Source organism: Spermophilus citellus (genome assembly GCF_964194105.1).
Source record: "Spermophilus citellus genome assembly, chromosome: 3".
Lineage (NCBI taxonomy): Eukaryota > Metazoa > Chordata > Mammalia > Rodentia > Sciuridae > Spermophilus > Spermophilus citellus.
Window position 1 is genome coordinate 101159594 of NC_138184.1, and position 7543 is coordinate 101167136.

Sequence of the window (7543 nt, forward strand, 5' to 3'; positions counted from 1 at the left end):
AGGCTGATGGCCACATGGAGATCTTGGGGACTTAAAGGAGAGGAACTGTGTTTTCAATGTCCTGGGCAAGGGAACACTGTTGGTGGGACTAATAGGTGGAATCCCAATACTCTCAATTAAATAGCACCTTGTCTGCTTCTCTGATTGATGTTTCCTGTTCTGTCCCTACAGAGGCTTTTGTTTTTAGCTCCTGCTTATCTGTTTCTACCAGCACTTCATAGACTACTCTATGCATATAATGGTCTTGAACTTTAGGCCTGCGTTACACTACTGTTAGTCAAATTCTAAACAATCATCAGGGTTATGGTGATCTATTACTGGTGTAAATCTGGATTTCTTATATGGGAGATTGAGAGTATGGAACAATTATAATTCTCCATAACACTGGTGAGTGTTGTGGGTTTTACTTCCCACGTTGTTCAGGACCAGAATTTTATTCCCAGAAGTTGCAAATTGTTGTTTTATTCCCCATGGTGGAATGAACTCAAAGTCAAATAAGAGAACACATCCCTTGGACTTATTTCTTGATACTTTGGGCCCTTGGGCACCAAGCCTGCCTCCAGGAGCCATTGGAGACTGGCTCTGCTTTCAATTGCTGAGTCTTTCTGGAAGTACTCACTAGAGTGTAAATTTGGAAATTCAGTGTCTTGGCTGCGGCCAACATTACCAGGCTTCCAGCAGGTGTTTCTGACTTGGTCCTTCTCTTCCACAGAAGTCTGGAAAGCAATCCTGCAGAGCTCCTTATTCCTGTGATTAATTTCCTCTGCAAATCCCAAAAACCTAAGCTTGTTCCAGCATGTGTACCCATAGTTCAGTGAATCCAGAGGTGGAGAAAGCTGCCTAGCTCCATATGTTCAGCTTTAACCAGGCAAAGAGGTCTTAATCCCTTCTGGGCCATCGTTTGATGCGTTAGCATTGCCTGAATCCTGTCCTAAGCTAACATGTGTTGGTGCTATTTTTTAGTCTCCAAAAGTCAGGCATAAAATGCTTGAAATGAAAGAGCTCATGAAATGTGATCCGTATCTGGCCAAGATGGAATAACAGAATCCAAAATTTACATCACAAAGGCAACAACGTAAAAATGGACCAAGTACCTAAAACAATAGTTTTTAGACATTGCTGTAGGCAGGGTCCTGTCCTGACCATTGGACCAGGGAAAGCACATTAATTGGGCTCTCTGACCCACATCCTAGTGCACTTCCTGGAGAATGTTTCAGGGCCCAGCACAGGTAGGGAATCCCAGCAGAGCCTGGCATTTCCCAGAGCTGAGAAGAGAGAGATGGAAGTTCAAAAAGAACTCCCTCTCTTGGAAAAGCAGAATTAATACGGTTAACAGGGCCATGTTACCAAAAGTGATCCGCAGATTCAAAGCAATCCTTTCAAGATACCAATGTCATTCTTCACAGAACTAGAAGAAACAGTCCTGCAATTCATATGGAGAATGAAAAATCCAGAAGAGCCAAAGCAGTCCTAAGAACTAGAGGTTCACACTCACTGCAGAGCCTTAGTAACCAACAACACCTCTTTTAGTAGAAAAAGCTAAGCTGAAAAATGAATAAAGCTATTTTCCTACGAATATAAGCCTCCACATTCTGTGTTACTAATTGAAGACAGGGAAACAGTGAGGATTTTATATTTTAAACTTGGAATTGGACATGGGCAGTGGTTAATAACATTTTTAAAAAATGGAAAAAATGATTTCTTGCTGAAAATATGAAATTACCAGATCTTGTATCTTTCCTCATGCACCTGTGGTAAGTATTTTCTAGCTAATACTGACGGAATGATAATTTGGAAACTGAGCAACAGATATTCTCAGTAAAACTCTAAATTCTCACTGTAAAGTGTTAGTCTACAATTGAGTTGTTTTCTAATGTCTGTTTAATATGTGCAGCTTTAATGCAATATGTCCTCTAGAACTAAGTTGCAAATAGAAGGTAAATTGGACGAATTGATAGTTTTAGGCCATAAAACCCCCCTTCCTGCTGTGTTTTCCTGGGGCTCTCAGATCTGTCATAGGGACTGCCCACCTCTGTGCATGAACATGGAGGCCATACTTGGAGGGTTATGGGGTAGAGGGGATGATGGAACCATCTTCTCAACAGCTTTCCTATCTTTGCATCGCTCTCTGAGCACAGATTAAATTTTAATGTCATGATTCTTTACTCTGAATATCCAGCACCAAGATCTGCATCATTTTTGAAATAATCATTACTGCTAAATCAACTAAAATCACTTTTAAAGCATACACAGTTACTACTCTTTAAAATCAATTTATTTTTTGAGTCAAAGAAAAAAAATGCTGTAAGTTGTCTTTTTGAGGAATGCTTTAATTGGAAGGTGAAATCAAGCAATTATTGAAAGCTTTAAAAATCATTTCAGCAAACTTTTTCTTTTGAGAGTAAATTAGGAAATATTTTGATGTAAACATTAATTACAGTGTTTTAAGTGATTGTGATAAAATTGCAATTTAAAATGAAACATGCTTGTAATTTAGAGGTTCATTTTTCTTACACCTATTTCACCTTTGGTGCTTTTTACTTGGTGGCACCTTAATGAGCAGAGACAAGAGTTCTTGGTGTCACTTTAGAATATCCTCCATCTGTCTAGCTCCATCTTCACCAAAAAGGTAGTGATTCCAGTGTGGCTGGTCCTCAGCAAATGCCAGGCATGGACTGCTTCTCCCTCCTCACTCTCTTCTCGAGTCTCCACCAGAGATAAGAGAATGGTTCCCTGGGAGGTTCTTCAAGTTCCTAAAGAGATGAGGTTCCCAGAGACCTCTAAGACCCTGGCTAATGGAGAGAGCTTGTCCCTCTCAGTCTTCATGTCCCAAAGGTGATCAGCAGAGGGCATGTGCAGCTGAGATAGCACCCCAACATGTCTCCCTGACTCTTCCCCAGTCTGCCCTCAATTCATGGGGGACACTTCTTCTCAGATGCTCTTTAAATGTCCATCACAGGTCCCTGTGCCGTTTGCTCGGCAGCAAGTTCATCTGTGCAATTGACTGTCTACCGTAGACCATGACAGAGAATTGTATTTTTCCATTTTTATGAAAGCAGGCAGCTTTTGACACTTAGAAATTCCATTTTGGCTACTGTAAGTAGGCACCAAATTGCTGTCTACTTACTGTAATTATGGACAATTCTAAAACTTTCACACATTTTCAGAGTTTTAGTGAATCACTTTAAGAAGATATCAGGGGCATTGTGTCTCTCTAGTGGGATGGCATTATAATGCATTTTTCCTCAAGTACCTTCAGCCAGTACTGTGTGGCTTTATCTGCTTTGAATTTCTAAGGTATCATAGTTCAAATGATATCTTGGGTGATGGCTGATTAGTTGCCCTTGGAAATGACTTGGATGCATGGCCTAATTTTTCAAAAAGCTTTAAGAAAGGTCACAGCAAAATTTAGTTGTAGGACATGAAATAAACTAATGTGTACTTTCCTGCCCTTCTTAAAATGTTTTGTTTATTTGTCATGTTACTGGGATGTGGATCATTATTAATGACAGTCCAGTGTATCTCAAGTATGGATTAAGGTTACAGAGCACTAGGGCTTATTTTTTTCTAATTATATACACTTAAAGAATGCTTTGGAATTAACATTTCTGTGATAAAATTTGTAAATGTGAAGAAGAGTTATCACAACAAATATTTTTATTTTTTTCTTGGAATTTTGTTCAATTCAGTAACACTTAGACATTTATGATCCCAAGGATTTTTCCATAACTGTCTGGTCATTGGATGAAATAGTGGTGTCTGTCCCGCCAAACCTGCAGTCCCAGTGGCAGGTTGTGTTTGCAGAGGGCCCCTGATCAAATTGTAGATGATGATCAGCGAGCCTTGCCGGAAGACCAAGAGGAAGAGTGTTCTTGCTGCAGGTAAAGGAAGTGTCAAGGTTAGGTTTGTACCAGGTATCCAGGAGGAGCACCGAGGAGGCAAAAATGACATCCAGGGCGTGAACCAGGAATACAAAGATCACCTGAGCAACTCCATAGACCGGGAAGGGAGCCAGGAGCCAGCAGTCCAGGAGTGGCTCCAGTGTGGGGGCCCCGCTGGCCCAGAGGACAGGACCAACAGGAGCACAACTCTGCTGCTGCCTGGGGAGGGGAAGGACAGGAAGCTGCTCAAGAGTGGTGGTGCAGATGCCTTCACCAGCTTCCCCACCCAGGGGAAGTTTCCAGAATCCAGTAACCCTAGTGACCTTACAGTGGCCTCCAGGGGGCTTGACGGACTTGGAGATCGGCATGTATGCCCTGCTCTGCGTCTTCTGCCTGGCCATCCTGGTCTTCCTGATCAACTGCGTGGCGTTTGCCTGGAAGTACAGACACAAAAGGTTTGTGGTGAGCGAGCAGGGCAACATCCCCCACTCCCACGACTGGGTCTGGCTTGGGAACGAGGTGGAGCTTTTGGAGAACCCAGTGGACATCACGCTCCCCTCAGAGGAGTGCACGACCATGATAGACAGGGGGCTGCAGTTCAAGGAGAGGAACTTCCTGCTGAACGGAGGTTCCCAGAAGCCCTTCCACAGTCAGCTGCTCAGACCTTCTGACTATGTCTACGAGAAAGAGATGAAAAACGAACCTGTAAACTCTTCTGGCCTGAAGACTAAGAGGGTCAAGTTTACTTCCTACACCACCATCCTCCCTGAGGATGGGGGCCTGTACACCAACTGCATCCTGTTTGACAGTGATGACAGCATCAAGTGGGTCTGCCAAGACATGGAGCTGGGGACTCAAATATACTGTGTTATATTTGAATTCACTGATGCGCCTTCTGTTTTTCAAACAGCTGGAACCATGAGCTTGTTCAGCAACAGAGGGTGATTTAATAAGGATTTATTTGTTGAAGCCTGGTGTGAGGGGGCAGGGGGCAGGCTCCTCTTCTAAGCACATGGAAGTGGCCTGAAGTGGCCTGAAGAGTTAGTGCAGCTTGTGGGTAAGCCAGGATGAGCACCTGGAATGGCCCCTGTAGTACTGCTGCAGTATTGGGTCAGTACTCATGCACCACCTGGTACTCGCTCATTACCAGTGCACCAAGTTCTCCACCAAGGACTTTATCCACCAGCTCAGGACAAACAGCTGTTTAGAACTGGGAGGAGTTTGATGGTTAGTTTTCCTATAGTTTGACATCAGTCAGGTGCAGTGGACAATTCTTACTCTGGGCCTAAGAACTCTTCTGTGACAGGTGAGTGAATGTGGCCACCCTTATTGGTGATGTGCTCTGCCCACTGTTTTTATGCACATTTATACCAATGTCTGTTGTTGTTTTGTTTTGGGGGAGAGTTGTTTATTGTTTTGTTTTTTACTTATGGGAGGCTTTTTGAAACATACATGGTTTCTCTCATTTAACTGATATTTGCTTGGATGAGACAGGAGTTGGGCTTCCTGGAACCAGTCTTGCCACATCCAGATTGAATTCCCAGGGCCCTTCTCTGCTTCACCCTGCTGTTTATGGATACAAAGTAACTGAATCCTTATTTTCTGTAGCCCTTGTTTTCTCATTGACACATCTTAAATCAGCATTGCATGGCAGATTTTTTTTTAAAAAATATTAACATTCAGTGAAAAATATTCACATGAATTTTGCAAAAATTGGGGAATATATGTGAACTACAAAAAAAATTTTGTTTTAAATACATAGGAGCTAAAAATCTAAGTGGGAAATTATAGAGTCCACTCCTAAGGGGAAAGGGCCCACTTAAAACACCTAGTCACATAAACATTTTGTGGAAAACATTTCACTCACTAGACTCAAATATGAAACTGGTGTGGACATTCGTGAAAAGAAGATTCCTTAAAAACAGATACAGACTAAACTGCCATTTTATTCAAGAAGAATAGAGAAAGCATGAATGATATTTTGTTTAGCAGGATGGAAATCCATCTATTCAGTGACCAGGAAAACATTCGCATCTGTGCTGCTGGCCAAGAGAAAACATCACAGAATGTGTCCTGAGGTAGGAAAGCAATGAGCACACTCAATACAGTCATGAAAATAAATGGCCACTCTAAACCTCAAGATACAGTTGTCGGGAAATCAAGTGTCAGAAAAAGAAGGGGAGGAAGAAAAAAAATCAGTCTCCAATTCTTTTTGAAAAGATAAACAGCGGTTGGAACAGTGGTATGAAATGGAGTTAGAGCAAGCTTCCGAATAAGAGAACGAGACAGCTTGTCAATTAAATAAATTGAAATGGCTACAAACAGATACTGGACATCGTGGCTTCCTTGGGAACATCTTTTAGCACCAGCGAGGGGTCTCAGGAGGTCTCCCAGAAGAGAGGCCTTTGCAGGGTCTTGACACACCTCATAGAAAAGAAATCCAGGATGTGTCAAAAACAGGCACAGCAGAGATTTATTTAGGAAACAGGAATGTGCACTTGAGCAGCCTGAAAGTGCACGCTATCTTGAGAATAAGTGCTTTCAGGACCTTGGGCTCTTCTTTTAAGGGAAACTTTGTGCTTAGTGACCATGTCAAATGTGTGGGTGGTGTCACCTGGTGGGCCCAGTTCTCTTCCTCAGGGAGCACAGGGCTGTCACGATGCTGTGGTTCTCTTAGGGATATCTGGGTGGATGTCATCCAGGCGATAAGGTTAGGAAGGTACCCACATCGTGGCTCCTCCAACATCTCCCCTTTGGCTCTGTTCTGGCAGCCCCTGCAGGCATTAGTGACTGGACTCACAGTGCTCCAAGGCTCATGGGCCTCTCAGGAATCCACATCAGGAGGAAAATAGGCTGGAGCCCATAGATGGGATGGGGCCTCTTAGGGTTAGACTTACAGTTTCTTCTATCTTGTCTCACTTTGAGCCACGACAAGTCTAAGAACTTACTTGGAAAGACAGAGGAGGCATCTGGGGCTCTGCCATGACTAGGACGGGCTGATGGCTGAGCTGGTCAGAACAGAGGTGTTCAGTTGCCCCCTTATTGCAGTAGACTTCCACGTGGGTGAACCCACTCTCAAACCCATCTGCTCTGAGGTCTCCTCAAGTTGGCAGCCAACAGGGTCTTCATTTGCTTCTCTCTCATGCACAGGGTTGGAGGGTTTGTGGAGAGAGGGTCGGACTCACCACAGGTGTTCTCTGGGTCCTTTGCTGTTGGAATGGTGCTTGAGAGTCCAGGCCCTGGAGCCTGGGAATCCTTGCCGTGGTCTGGGGAAGGAAGCATTTGCAGGATGGAGAGTCTGCAAGGCTGGCTGACTCCTGGAGGAAGGGCTGATCAGGAGGCCCGAGGAAGTCGTGCTGCATTTCTCTTTATTATTCTTTTACTTTTAATTGGGTATTTTGTTTATGCCACTATTTTTCAAAGGATCTAGAGGTGAGGTAGCCCCAAACCCATTTATTGGATAAGTCCACAGGTATGTTAATGGAGCACAACTAACAACTAGGCCTGTGATTTCTAGAGGCCACTGTCCAGTTCTCCCCACTGTGTCCTGGCTGGACAAACACTACTATATATATATATATATATATATATATATATATATTTGTATTCAAATTTTGAGCACTCATCAATGATCTCTGTGGATTTGTAAAAGTCATATGTGT

At 43.3% G+C, this 7543-nt stretch overlaps 1 pseudogene across 1 annotated transcript in view; it reads left to right on the plus strand.

Moving 5' to 3' along the window:
* The window catches only part of LOC308643377 (transmembrane protein 132B-like), a 36460-nt pseudogene extending 31634 nt beyond the window's left edge, over window positions 1-4826 (plus strand). Inside the window, exon 2 of the transcript in view lies at window positions 3700-4826. The product of the transcript in view is annotated as a transmembrane protein 132B-like (transcript). The remainder of the gene's footprint in view (window positions 1-3699) is intronic.
* Window positions 4827-7543: the final 2717 nt, after the last annotated feature.